Source organism: Odontomachus brunneus, unplaced genomic scaffold (assembly GCF_010583005.1).
Source record: "Odontomachus brunneus isolate Ranch 3 - 2012 unplaced genomic scaffold, Obru_v1 Obru_scaffold_163, whole genome shotgun sequence".
NCBI classification, from domain to species: domain Eukaryota; kingdom Metazoa; phylum Arthropoda; class Insecta; order Hymenoptera; family Formicidae; genus Odontomachus; species Odontomachus brunneus.
In genome coordinates this window covers 78,665-89,750 of record NW_022639613.1, presented here as the reverse complement: position 1 = coordinate 89,750, position 11,086 = coordinate 78,665, and the positions used below count along the sequence as shown (strand labels likewise).

Genomic DNA, 11,086 nt, shown 5'->3' with positions numbered 1-11,086 from the left:
TAGACGAGACAGTGTGAGTCAAGCGTTTTCTTAGTGTGTGTCACACGTATTTTAGGACGGCATTTCTGTCCAGACGTCTTATAATGCTATTTCTCTCGTTCTTACGTTTGCGATAGAGGATGGAAGATCGCCGCGACTCCCACCACTATTCCCTCTCCAAGCGTCCGACGATCGTATACCGCTAGCTCCCTCCGCCACTCCGTGCTGCTCCTGGCTCACCTACACGCAGCAGTGTATGAGTGACGCGTTATCGTGTGCGAGTCACACGGATATTCGGACGGCATTAACGCCGGTGCGTGTACTCGGACAAACGAGCAAGTACGCCTGTCCGATAATTACTTAGTCGGTTATTTTTTAGTCGAGCAAATATTTCATGTACTGATATATAGCCAAGCAAATTTTTGTTCAAAAATATATTTGAATGAATTATATTATGATTTTACATTGTTCTAAATGTCCTTAAGATTCTATAAATTTTTCATATACGTTGGGAAAACAAATATTATTATGCATATCTCCTTAGGAAATATAACTTATGATTTAGGAGAATCTTTAAAAATCTCTCCAATCTCAGTCCATCTCTGATGGCGAGAATTAAAACAATAGCTTAAACTAAATAATCTGTTGACATGATTTAAAATATACGAATAACTAAATAAAATTAAAAATTCTAAATCCTGTTCGTACTTGGCATTCAAAAAAACTTGGCTTATTTAAAATTGATATTTGCATCAATAGTCAGGTACTGGGGCATAGTTACTCATTGGTACATTTACTTTACACTTTCTTTTATTAATTTTTCCTCTTTCCTTTAAATATTCTTGTTTTCGCTTAAAAATATTTTCTTTAGTACTGGCTTTTGATTTACCTACTCTACGCTCATTCATATTTTGAGCTCTATCTACATTTAATTGTATGTCATTTTTACACTCTACATTTGGTTCTACTGTATTGTCTCCGTTATCGCTAACATTTTGTCCTCTGTATTCTATTATATATCCGTATCTTTACCATTTTTATTAATCGTATTATTATCTTTTAGAACATTAAAAAAATCTTCAATGTTCCAACCTGTACAGTTGTTTGTTAATCTGTCATTTCTTAATCCTTTAGCGACGGATGACGAGAATTCTCGTCATTTTCAACTTTGCTCAGAATACGGCAAAAACGCATTTTCTCGTCATGGAAAACATTTTGTTGTATTTGAGCCCCTAAGTAAATTTATCGTCGAAGTGAAATGTATCTAGAGCTTTTGAAGTCTGCTAAACACGATTTTTCAATCCGATTTGCCAAATTAAATATAATTTTTAAAAAATATGGCTATTAGAAAATTTTACGAATTTTTCAAGATTCTCGTTATGAGATATTTTGTTATATTAAAGTCTCTAAGTGATTTTATCATTGAAGTGAAGTGTATCTAAGGGTTTTAAGGTCTACTGAATACGATTTTTTAATACGATATGCGAAATTTTGCTTAAAAAAGATATAGCTGGTAGAAAAATCAGAATTTTTCGCATATTCTCATTATGAGATATTTTGTTATATTAGAGCTTGTACATGATTTTATAATTGAAGCGAAGTATATATAGAGATTCTTGGGCCTGCTGAACATAATAATATACGCTGTTTTGAATATCCGTTGGGTTTCCGGGTACCTCCAACTTAAGAACCTTAGTGTACAGAGTTTAATAATGAACACAGCAACAAAACTAATGGAAAAAATGAAAAATTATACCAAAATGAAACAAAATACATTTTAAAGCTAAAAGTTGATACTTTTATGTAGAATTCAGAAAATGTATATAAAAAAATTTGCTGCCGATGCTATAAGACTATAAAAACTCTTAAAATCCATATATTTGGCCTCTTTGACGTCATTTTCTCAAAAGTCATTTGGTAGGCAAATTTGGACGACGGATTCATGCTTAACAGGCAAAAATACATCGGAAATGACTATTCGCACAACTATTGGCAATGACTCTGGCAACAAAATCTTTTCTGGCCAATGTTATTTGCCACCATTTTGAATTTATGACATAAAGTTTTTGCAATTTGACTGAAAATTTTTCATTAGCACCATCAAAACGATCCCTATATCAACTTTTATTCATTTTCGAAAAGCTTTTATTTTCCGTCGTCTGAGCATATTCAAGGTAAATAGTGCCGTCGCTAAGGGGTTAAATAATAACTGCCTTTTACAGTCTTGTCAAAAATTACGCTACGTTCCTTAGTAATCTGATTACGTTCAATGTCATACAAGCGATAATCAATTCATTCTCTTGAATATCCTAACATCAAAGCTCTCCTTCATTAGGTTGCAATTTATTACGTGCATTCTTTGAAATATGGTAGTAAGCAAAACATCCTATGGTCCTTAAGTAGCTGAGATTAGGTTTTTTACCGCTCCAGAGTTCATATAGTGTCTTTATGTGTCCTTATTTTTTCTAGAGGTTAACTGTCGGAGTAACATATGCAATTGCTTCGGCCCAAAAATATAATGGCAGATCAGCTTCGTATAATAATGTACGTGCACGTTCAAGAATTACTCGGTTCCCTCTTTCAACCTATCCGTTACTCTCTGGGTTATATGGGATAATGTTTTGATATTCTATACCCTCTCTGTTAATGTACTCCTGAAATTCATTACTAATGAATTCAGTACCATTATCAGTACGGATATACTTAATATTTTCCCTTAACATATTCTCGTATCTTTCTTTAAAATTTTTAAATGTAGTAAGTACATCGCTCTTACTTTTAAGAAAATAAATGAAGTACATACCGCTATAGTTATCAACTATTAACAATATGTAACGTGCTTTTCCAATTCACTCTACCGCCATCGGTCCATATATGTTGTTGTGTAACTCTAATGTGTATTTTGATCGTACGTTATTATTTTATGAGGCTTCTTAGTCAATTTGCACGTTTTACACGTTTCACAATCAACATTTCTTATATTATTATTAATTCCTATCGCAAGTTTTTCTTTTATCAGTCTCTACGTATATTTGTCATTGATATGCCCCAATCAACAGTACCATATATTATCGTTATTTCCAATAATTTTTTTCTGGATTTCTTCGTTATTATATTTATTACTCACTTCTATATGTCGAATATCTCCGGCCGAACTGTGTAAGCAGTTCGTAGCGGAAAGGCGAAGTGCCGAGTATCCCCGGCCAAACTAATTGTTTAGTTCGGGAAAGGATGCTACGAATCCACAGCTGAGAGTGGTTCTCGGTATGTCTGCCGAATTGGAGACGAGTCGAGTATGATCTGATTTCGCTTCGCTTTTGCTCGCGTTATATACTGTTTTCTTTGCTCCTTCGGGTTCTTTCGGTTCTAATCGCTGGTTGTCGACGATTTTTATCGCTCGCCTTCGTTTTCTATTCGATGTTCGCTTTGATTTCCTATTGTATCTTATAATACGTTTTCGGCGCTTGTCGCGGATGTACGACGGGTCGGTGTGCGGAGGGCGCGCTGAGAGATCGCTTGTCGCGGTGTTCGGCGAGGCGAGTCGTAGCCCCAAGTATATCGTTACAAATTTTAAATATTTTTTTAATCGGACATGTATTTCTTTAACAAATTTAATGCAGATTAAGAATAATTTATCAAATTTTTGTTATAGCAAACTATGCATCCGTTCTGGTGTCCACCGTTTAACTATTTCTTCATGCGCAAGACTCCATATGTGACTCGACGTGCTGTATTATATATAGAACATTTATTTTTATATAGAAACATTTATTTTTTATTACAGAATTTTATTCTGCGTAAAGAAACAAACAACTTTTGTTTAAAAAATTTTTTCAAACTAAAATATTTCTTTCGAAAATGCTTATTTTTCGAAAAAATTTAGGGATCCGGAACTTTTTGTACACCCTGTATATCCGTTTCGTGTCAAAGAGTGTTCTTTAACTCCTTGAGTTTATTTTTTATGTTGTTCTAGTCACAGGTTGTGAAGAGTTTGTACTTTAGAGAATCGAGGATTAACAATTTTTATGATAAATACTGATATGATGTGATGGCGTGAAGGTATTGGTTAATGTGTTGGGTTTGCCATAGATCTGGTGTCTAAGAGAACCGTCTGGTTTTTTGTGAGTAGGACATCCAGAAAGAGGAGTTTATCTTGTTCCGTTTCCATTGTTAAGGTAATATTAAAATGCTTTGTATTAAGGAAATGCAGAAAGTTCCAGAGTTCTTCCTTGCCATGTTGTCAAAACACGAAAGTGTCATTCACATATCTGAAATACGTATGAGATTTCAGAGAAATATTTTGGATTTTGGATATTGTGTATTTCGAAATATATATATAGTTGGATATTGTCCATAAAAATGTTAGCTATTGAAGATCCTATAGTTGCCCCTGTTGTTTGTAAAATCAGCTCTCGTAACTAAAATTTATCGTGTTTAGACAGAGTTCGATGACCCACTTATAACATGTACGCTCTTAAAACTTTAAAGTCAAATATCTCCGAAACTATGCGATCCCTGTATAATTGTACAGAAAAAAGTTACTCAGAGAATTTCATTCTGTATAACATATTTCAAAAAGAAAAAAATCGGTGGTGTATTACCTTTTATGCAGTTTTACTATATATATGCAGAGTCTAGCCGAATAACAAGTATAAAAGTCGGCACGACGTGATTCCTTATGAAAAAATAAGAAAAAAAATATAGAATAAAATTTTGATTTTTGGCTTAGTTTTGGAAAAAATTGAGTTTGAAAATATGTTGTCTACGTATGCTGTTACGGCTAAGATATCGTCGGGTGACATATAGCACTTATAAAGTGTTTATAAACAATGTTTACACAATATCTAAAAGCTATTAAGGTTAACGAAAAACACAAAGAAAATTTTTAGTGAACAGAATTTTATTTTAATAATTACAGTGTTACTGGAACTGTTGTCTTCGTTGTCGGATACATAACTCTGCCCATCTAATTATCGATGCCTGAACCCACGGCAACGTATTTTTTGTTTTTTTAATTCCTCGAACGCGTAATTAATTGCTTGTACTAATTGGTCCTGACTCTCAATATTTTCAGTTTTTCTTTAACATGCCCCCACAAATAAAAGTCTAACAAAGGGAACACGAGGTGACTGCTCCGGAGATTTTGTTGCGCTTTTTACAGGTTGTTCTTGGGCGAAAAAAAATGATACGTGTCCGGCTGTTTCAGCCAATGGACCATAGTTTCGAAGAAATCGATTTTTAAAAATGATTCTAGTCGGCCGCGGCATACTTGACACATTCGATCGTCATTATTGAACAGTAGCAGCGGTAGCGCAGTAGGTAAGACGTTGGTTTCGTACGCGGTAGGTTACGTGTTCAAATCTCGTCTCGTGCATTCTTTTTTTATTAAAAATTTGTTCTTATCTGTAATTATTTATATTATTGTAGATATACACAAAAAAGATTATTTAATTATATTGATATATTTTTCTTAAACGAAATTTAAAAATATTTGAATAATTGTAATAATTTGAAAAACCTGAATAAAGAAATATGATTATCTTTATAAATTTCATTTTAATTTAATGTTATTAATTTTTATTACTTTTTTATTGCAATGAAAGTTTATAAATTTTCAAATTAGTAGATAATTTGTTCTCTTATTTGTTGTCTTATTTTTCTTTTTTTTCTTATCAATCACGCAATAATAAACAAAGGTTATGAAGCATGTGCCGACATGTCACTCTTTAACGATCCTATATTATTTGAGAAAATTATTATAAAATTTTTCGTCGCTCGTGATCACTCACGTTTTTATTACATCTTTATTTATATGTGCATATGAATAACAACAACGACGACGATAATAATAATTATTCTATACATGAATATTTAATTATTTACTAATTTGTAAATTTATAAAATTTGATTAGAATCAAATAGTAATAAAAATTAGTAACATTAAATTAAAATGAAATTTATAAAGATATTAATATTTCTTTATTCAGATTTTTCAAATTATTACAATAATTATTTAAAAATTTTTTAATTTCATTTACAAGAAAAATATATCAATATAATTAAATAAATAATCTTTCAAAATCCCCGGAGCAGTCCCCTCGTGTTCCCCTTGTAAGTGTGTAAGATCTGGGGACGACAACGAGAACAACAACAACAGTTCTAGCAATATTGTAATTGATAAAATAGAATTCTGTCCGCTCAAACTTTTTTGTGTTTAATCCTAATAGCTTGATATCGTGTAAACATTGTTTATAAACACTTTATAAGTACTATATGTCACCCGACGAATCATAGCTTAGCCGTAATAACATACGTAGGCAGCGTATTTTTAAACTCGATTTTCTCCAAAATTAAGCCGAAAATAAAAAAATTATATTCTACATTTTTTCTTATTTTTTTCATAAGAAATCGTGTCCTGCCGGCCTTTTACATGTTATTCGGTCGGATCCTGTATGTATATCTTAATTTCGTTTCAAAATAACAGTAATAATTAGATAGGGAAATAGATATATAGAAATGTAATTTTATAGTTAAGAAATAATAGATTTATAATTGTTCCTATTGATGCGCCATTGAAAAAACGGTCGTATCTAGCAACACAATTTCTTTAGAAGCCCGTGGAGATAGAAATATATAGAGGGAGATAAAATGCCTTAATGGACGCGGGGAGTGAAGTCAGAGAGGTGAGAGAAAATACCCACTGCGGCCATATTGCTAAATCAAAAGTAATGTATATATAAATACGATATATGTAGTCTTATATCTATTTTCACGTCTCACGGCGTGATTTTAACCGAGATATTCGCGGTTTATCGTAGCACAGATTTTAATATAAAGAAGAATGCCTACAGTAAAATATTTCAACGTAATATACCTGATTGTAATGCCAAAGAAAAATTGTAAAAACAACCAAGATACGGAAAGTAAAATACAATTATTACGTATACAAATAAGTTCGGTACCTTTAATTTCAATCAATTGTAATTCTGTTTTAAATTAATATTTTTTCCCGCCATTTTGAGTCATTTTGAACTTAATCTTTACCGCCGTTCTGAACCGTTTTGAAGTGTTTAATTTTTTAAACGCATCATATAATTTGACTCTGCTTGCGATATAACCTTAAGAAAAAGTAGTTTGTTTTTCAGAAAAAGTATATTAGGCACTGCATTCCTTTCGTGTACTAATAAAAATACTGTTGAGGCTGCTGAAATGATTTGTTCTGCTTTAGGTGAAAATGCTGTGACACATAAAATGTACAAAAAGTGGTTTTAAAATTTTTAAAGTGGCAATTTTGATCTTACTGATGCAAAACGTAGTGGAATGCCGAAAAAAAATTAAGGACGAAGAATTAAAGCAGTTATTGAACAAAAATTCTTGTCACACGTAGCAGAAATTTGCTAAGAAACTTGATGCAACTCAACAAGCTATCTCTATTCGCTTAAAGAAACTTGGGAGAATACAGAAGACAGATCGTTGGGTTTCTTATGTCCTCTCAGCCCCGAAAACAAAGTGAGACGTTGTGACATAGCAATGTCCTTGCTTCACGAATCAAACAAAAGGACTTTTTTAATAAAATTGTAATTGGGGATAAAAAGTGGGTATTGTACGACAATCCGGATGAGTTCTTCCGGATGAGCTACTAATAAGTACTGCTAAATTCATGAATATTTATTATAAAAAAGTGTTATTATATATTTAATATGATTTTAAAGATATTCTTTATTATGAGTTGTAAAACGGGATTCAGCAATTGCCCGAAAGATAATTGAAGTGTGGAATATAATGTAGACTATTTAATAAATTAACATGTTTTTCGTTATTTATAAATAAACATCAAAATCATACTAAAAAAACACCGAACTTATTTGTACACCTAATACCCCATTTGTAATATTCTAATGAGATTTTGGCCAAATTCTAAGATAATATAATAATTTACAATAATAACATATGTTTATATCTTTTTGATGTATGCATTTTTATCATAATATTTTCGTTCTTTTTTATATGTAAAATATGTGTATTTTTTTTGTTTTTTTTTAATTATTCGTTAACAATGATAAGAATGTTAAATAATATATTTTATCTCATATTATAGTTTAATATAGTTTATATAAGTTTTACTTTGTCACATTTGCTTTCATCAAGACATAGTTTCAATTATAAATAGCAAAATAATATTGATAGAGAATATATAGGAATACATCTATAATTGTTACGAATATTCTAATTTTCTTATAATTCTTTAGAATATAATTTCTCAAGAATGTCTTTCTGGAACTACGAAGATTAAAAACATTTAATAACAAATAGTTACGAATTATTTACGATAGCATTAAAATCAATTAATTTGTACAATCAAACTGGAAGAAAAATTGGATATAATTTATATACGCGATTGTTTGGCGATTTACCATTTCTAATAGAAATTGATTTAGGATTGCGTAAACGTCAAGCGAAGAACTAATCGATGTATATTAGCGTAATACAGAAAGACCGAATATAGAACCTACTTCCGCTTATTGATTTCGATGTGGAACGCGCAACCTTGTGCAGCGGCAAATGTGGGCCAGGAAGGGTGGTGCATCGCGCACACGTTTCTATACTGCGGCGCATCGTACATACACGTGCCATTTTGCGAAGTGTCGGGATATAATAATGTATCGCTATTTATCTCAATTTTTCTGATTCCTACATTTATTTATTTTATCCTATTTGATGTGTGCCGTGTTGCTCGTCGTCCTACCGGACATTAGTTTCAGTTAGACAACTAAGTGGAAAACTCAAAAAGTGCGTTTTTGCAGTAAATTATTACCATTGTAGATAAAGAATAACATTTTTATATTCAACGAGAATATAGGTCCTCTTTATAATACGTTCATTACGTTCATCATTGTCTATTTTGATACTATTATTATAAGAGCCGTAAATTTATATTTATTCATTTTATCATTCATAGCTATTTATTTTATCATTCATAGCTTGGTTTACTACTATCTCTTTTCTTTGTGTCTTAAGCAGCACGGTAATACCAAATATATAAAAATTATTGGTCACGAAAACGAATACTATGTTCATATAATACATGATATACGAACGTCGCAATACTACTAGCTTTTTCTGGAAATTTTTCGTAAATCAATCTCTCAATTAAAATGTCTCAAGAACTAAAGCAGTAGTCAAAAAGGCAACGATACTTTTCTTATATAATATGGATGCGAGCTTTTGATTATGACCAGTTTAATTAAGATCGGTGTAGTTAATTATAAGTTCTTGAAATTTGTCAAGCGGACAAATATGCACGTAGTGCATATATACGAGTATATTTGGATGTATAGAAATATAAATAAAGACATCCACACATTTTCCTGCACATTTTTCAACGGTTTTACAGCTGCTATGTGATACACATGCTTGAATGTGTACGATATAGGTGTCTAAATGAACATAAGCACATGCTTATATGTTTATATCGTCTATGCTTATATCGTTACGTTCCTACGTCTTACCGTACCCCGCCGAGGCGAGATTTCCTAATATACAAACATACAGCGGCAGACATCGCCATCATAGGTCATCTACCGTATGGCGCGTAATCATTCCTGAATTTTTTTTAATTAATTCTTTAATTAACTAAAAATTTTACGTGGCTGTTTGCAAAATGAATGAAGAATTGTTTGTTCAGTTTAACCTAATCTATCTGTACACTGCGGCTCCTCCGTAAGTTATAGGACACTTATATATTTGTAATTATCCAGTAAGTATCTCATGTTATCGGAAACGATGATTTATGACAGTAAGAATGACTGCAAGATTGCTACGATTAAGAATATATTCTAGGTATCTTTAGGACTGTTAAATGGGTCACATATCGAACAGACACTGATCTACGTACCGCATTGCGCCTGGAAATATGCCAATCTATGGTCGTGCTTTACGTAAAGCGAGCGTTTTCAACTTCGGTAAAAAATTGATCTCTGTCAATTTAGCTCCCTTCCCCCACTTCCGGCATCAACACCAAAACGATCTATTACAATACTTAATATAGTATACTTAGTATATACTATTTATGTGCTCCTAATTTTCTTAAATTGCAAAGTTATCAGAGCCTGCCGAGATGTGCACTACCCATACATTATTACACAAAATGTTATCCTACCAAAAGAATTAGTTGCTGCAATGTATTTGATGTTAAAATGTTCATAATAAAATATATCAAATACGCAAATTAATTGAGTTTTTATTTACAAAAAAATAAACATGTAAATGTTCAAAATATTCACCCTTATTTTTTAATACTTTTCTCTCTCTATCGGCTGACGAATCCTCTCTCAACGGAACTTCTAATATATACACACTTCTAATATATACTTCTAACACACACATGCGCGCGCGCACATACCAGTGATAGAAACTTCCGTGAGGCTCATGGACACGGTCGCGTGAATGTGTACGTATCCCCTCCCGTGCTGATGCGTGTTACTCGTGGACCAAAGTATCTATCATTGGCACATACACGCACACACACACACATACGCAAATACAGGGCGTCTCAGATTCATCTCTGTCATTTTTGTGGAAACGTAGAACGGATTGAGATGAACATAAAAATCCCATACCGTTTTGCGATATTTGCAATAAGTCTTGAGATATTAATTAAAGAAACTTGGTGAATGATCACGATATAGTAGATGAGCTGTAGTGGCGCCGTCTGCCATTGTACTTATACATTAGCTCATATATTTTGGCTAAAAATGCGACTTTTCAGCGAGATGTCGTGGCCGAGCAGACTGAGGCTCCCACGTCGAAAATTTTTGAGCCGACAGCGAGTGTTCGAAACCCGGCTACGAGTTATCCTTGTGCGGTGTTTTTTTTTTTCTTACCTAGGGCATGTAATTAATGTTTTTCGAATATGATACATTTGTTTTGCATATGTCTTGTTTTTATCTATTAATCAGAGGTAATTAGAAAAGTGCCAGGCTTGTTTAACGCAAACACGAATATAAACACGTATTTTGCATTGCTTACAATGCAGTATATATTTTAGTACATATTAAAACGTCATGTTTTCTGTTGTATTTAATAAGTTTTTAGTTTTTGTTGAGAA

The 11,086-nt window shown here is 32.3% G+C and overlaps 2 protein-coding genes and 1 long non-coding RNA gene across 7 annotated transcripts in view; 2 read left to right on the top strand and 1 right to left on the bottom strand.

Annotated features, from left to right (window-relative positions):
* The window catches only part of LOC116850989, an 84,293-nt gene extending 80,265 nt beyond the window's left edge, over positions 1–4,028 (top strand). The window contains exon 2 of the long non-coding RNA XR_004379503.1: positions 3,632–4,028. This is a non-coding gene — a long non-coding RNA (uncharacterized LOC116850989). The remainder of the gene's footprint in view (positions 1–3,631) is intronic.
* LOC116850987 overlaps positions 1–11,086 on the top strand; it is a 168,008-nt gene that overhangs the window by 93,673 nt on the left and 63,249 nt on the right. The window lies entirely within an intron of this gene.
* Positions 1–11,086, bottom strand: part of LOC116850988 (carbohydrate sulfotransferase 11) — a 94,476-nt gene that overhangs the window by 61,967 nt on the left and 21,423 nt on the right. The window lies entirely within an intron of this gene.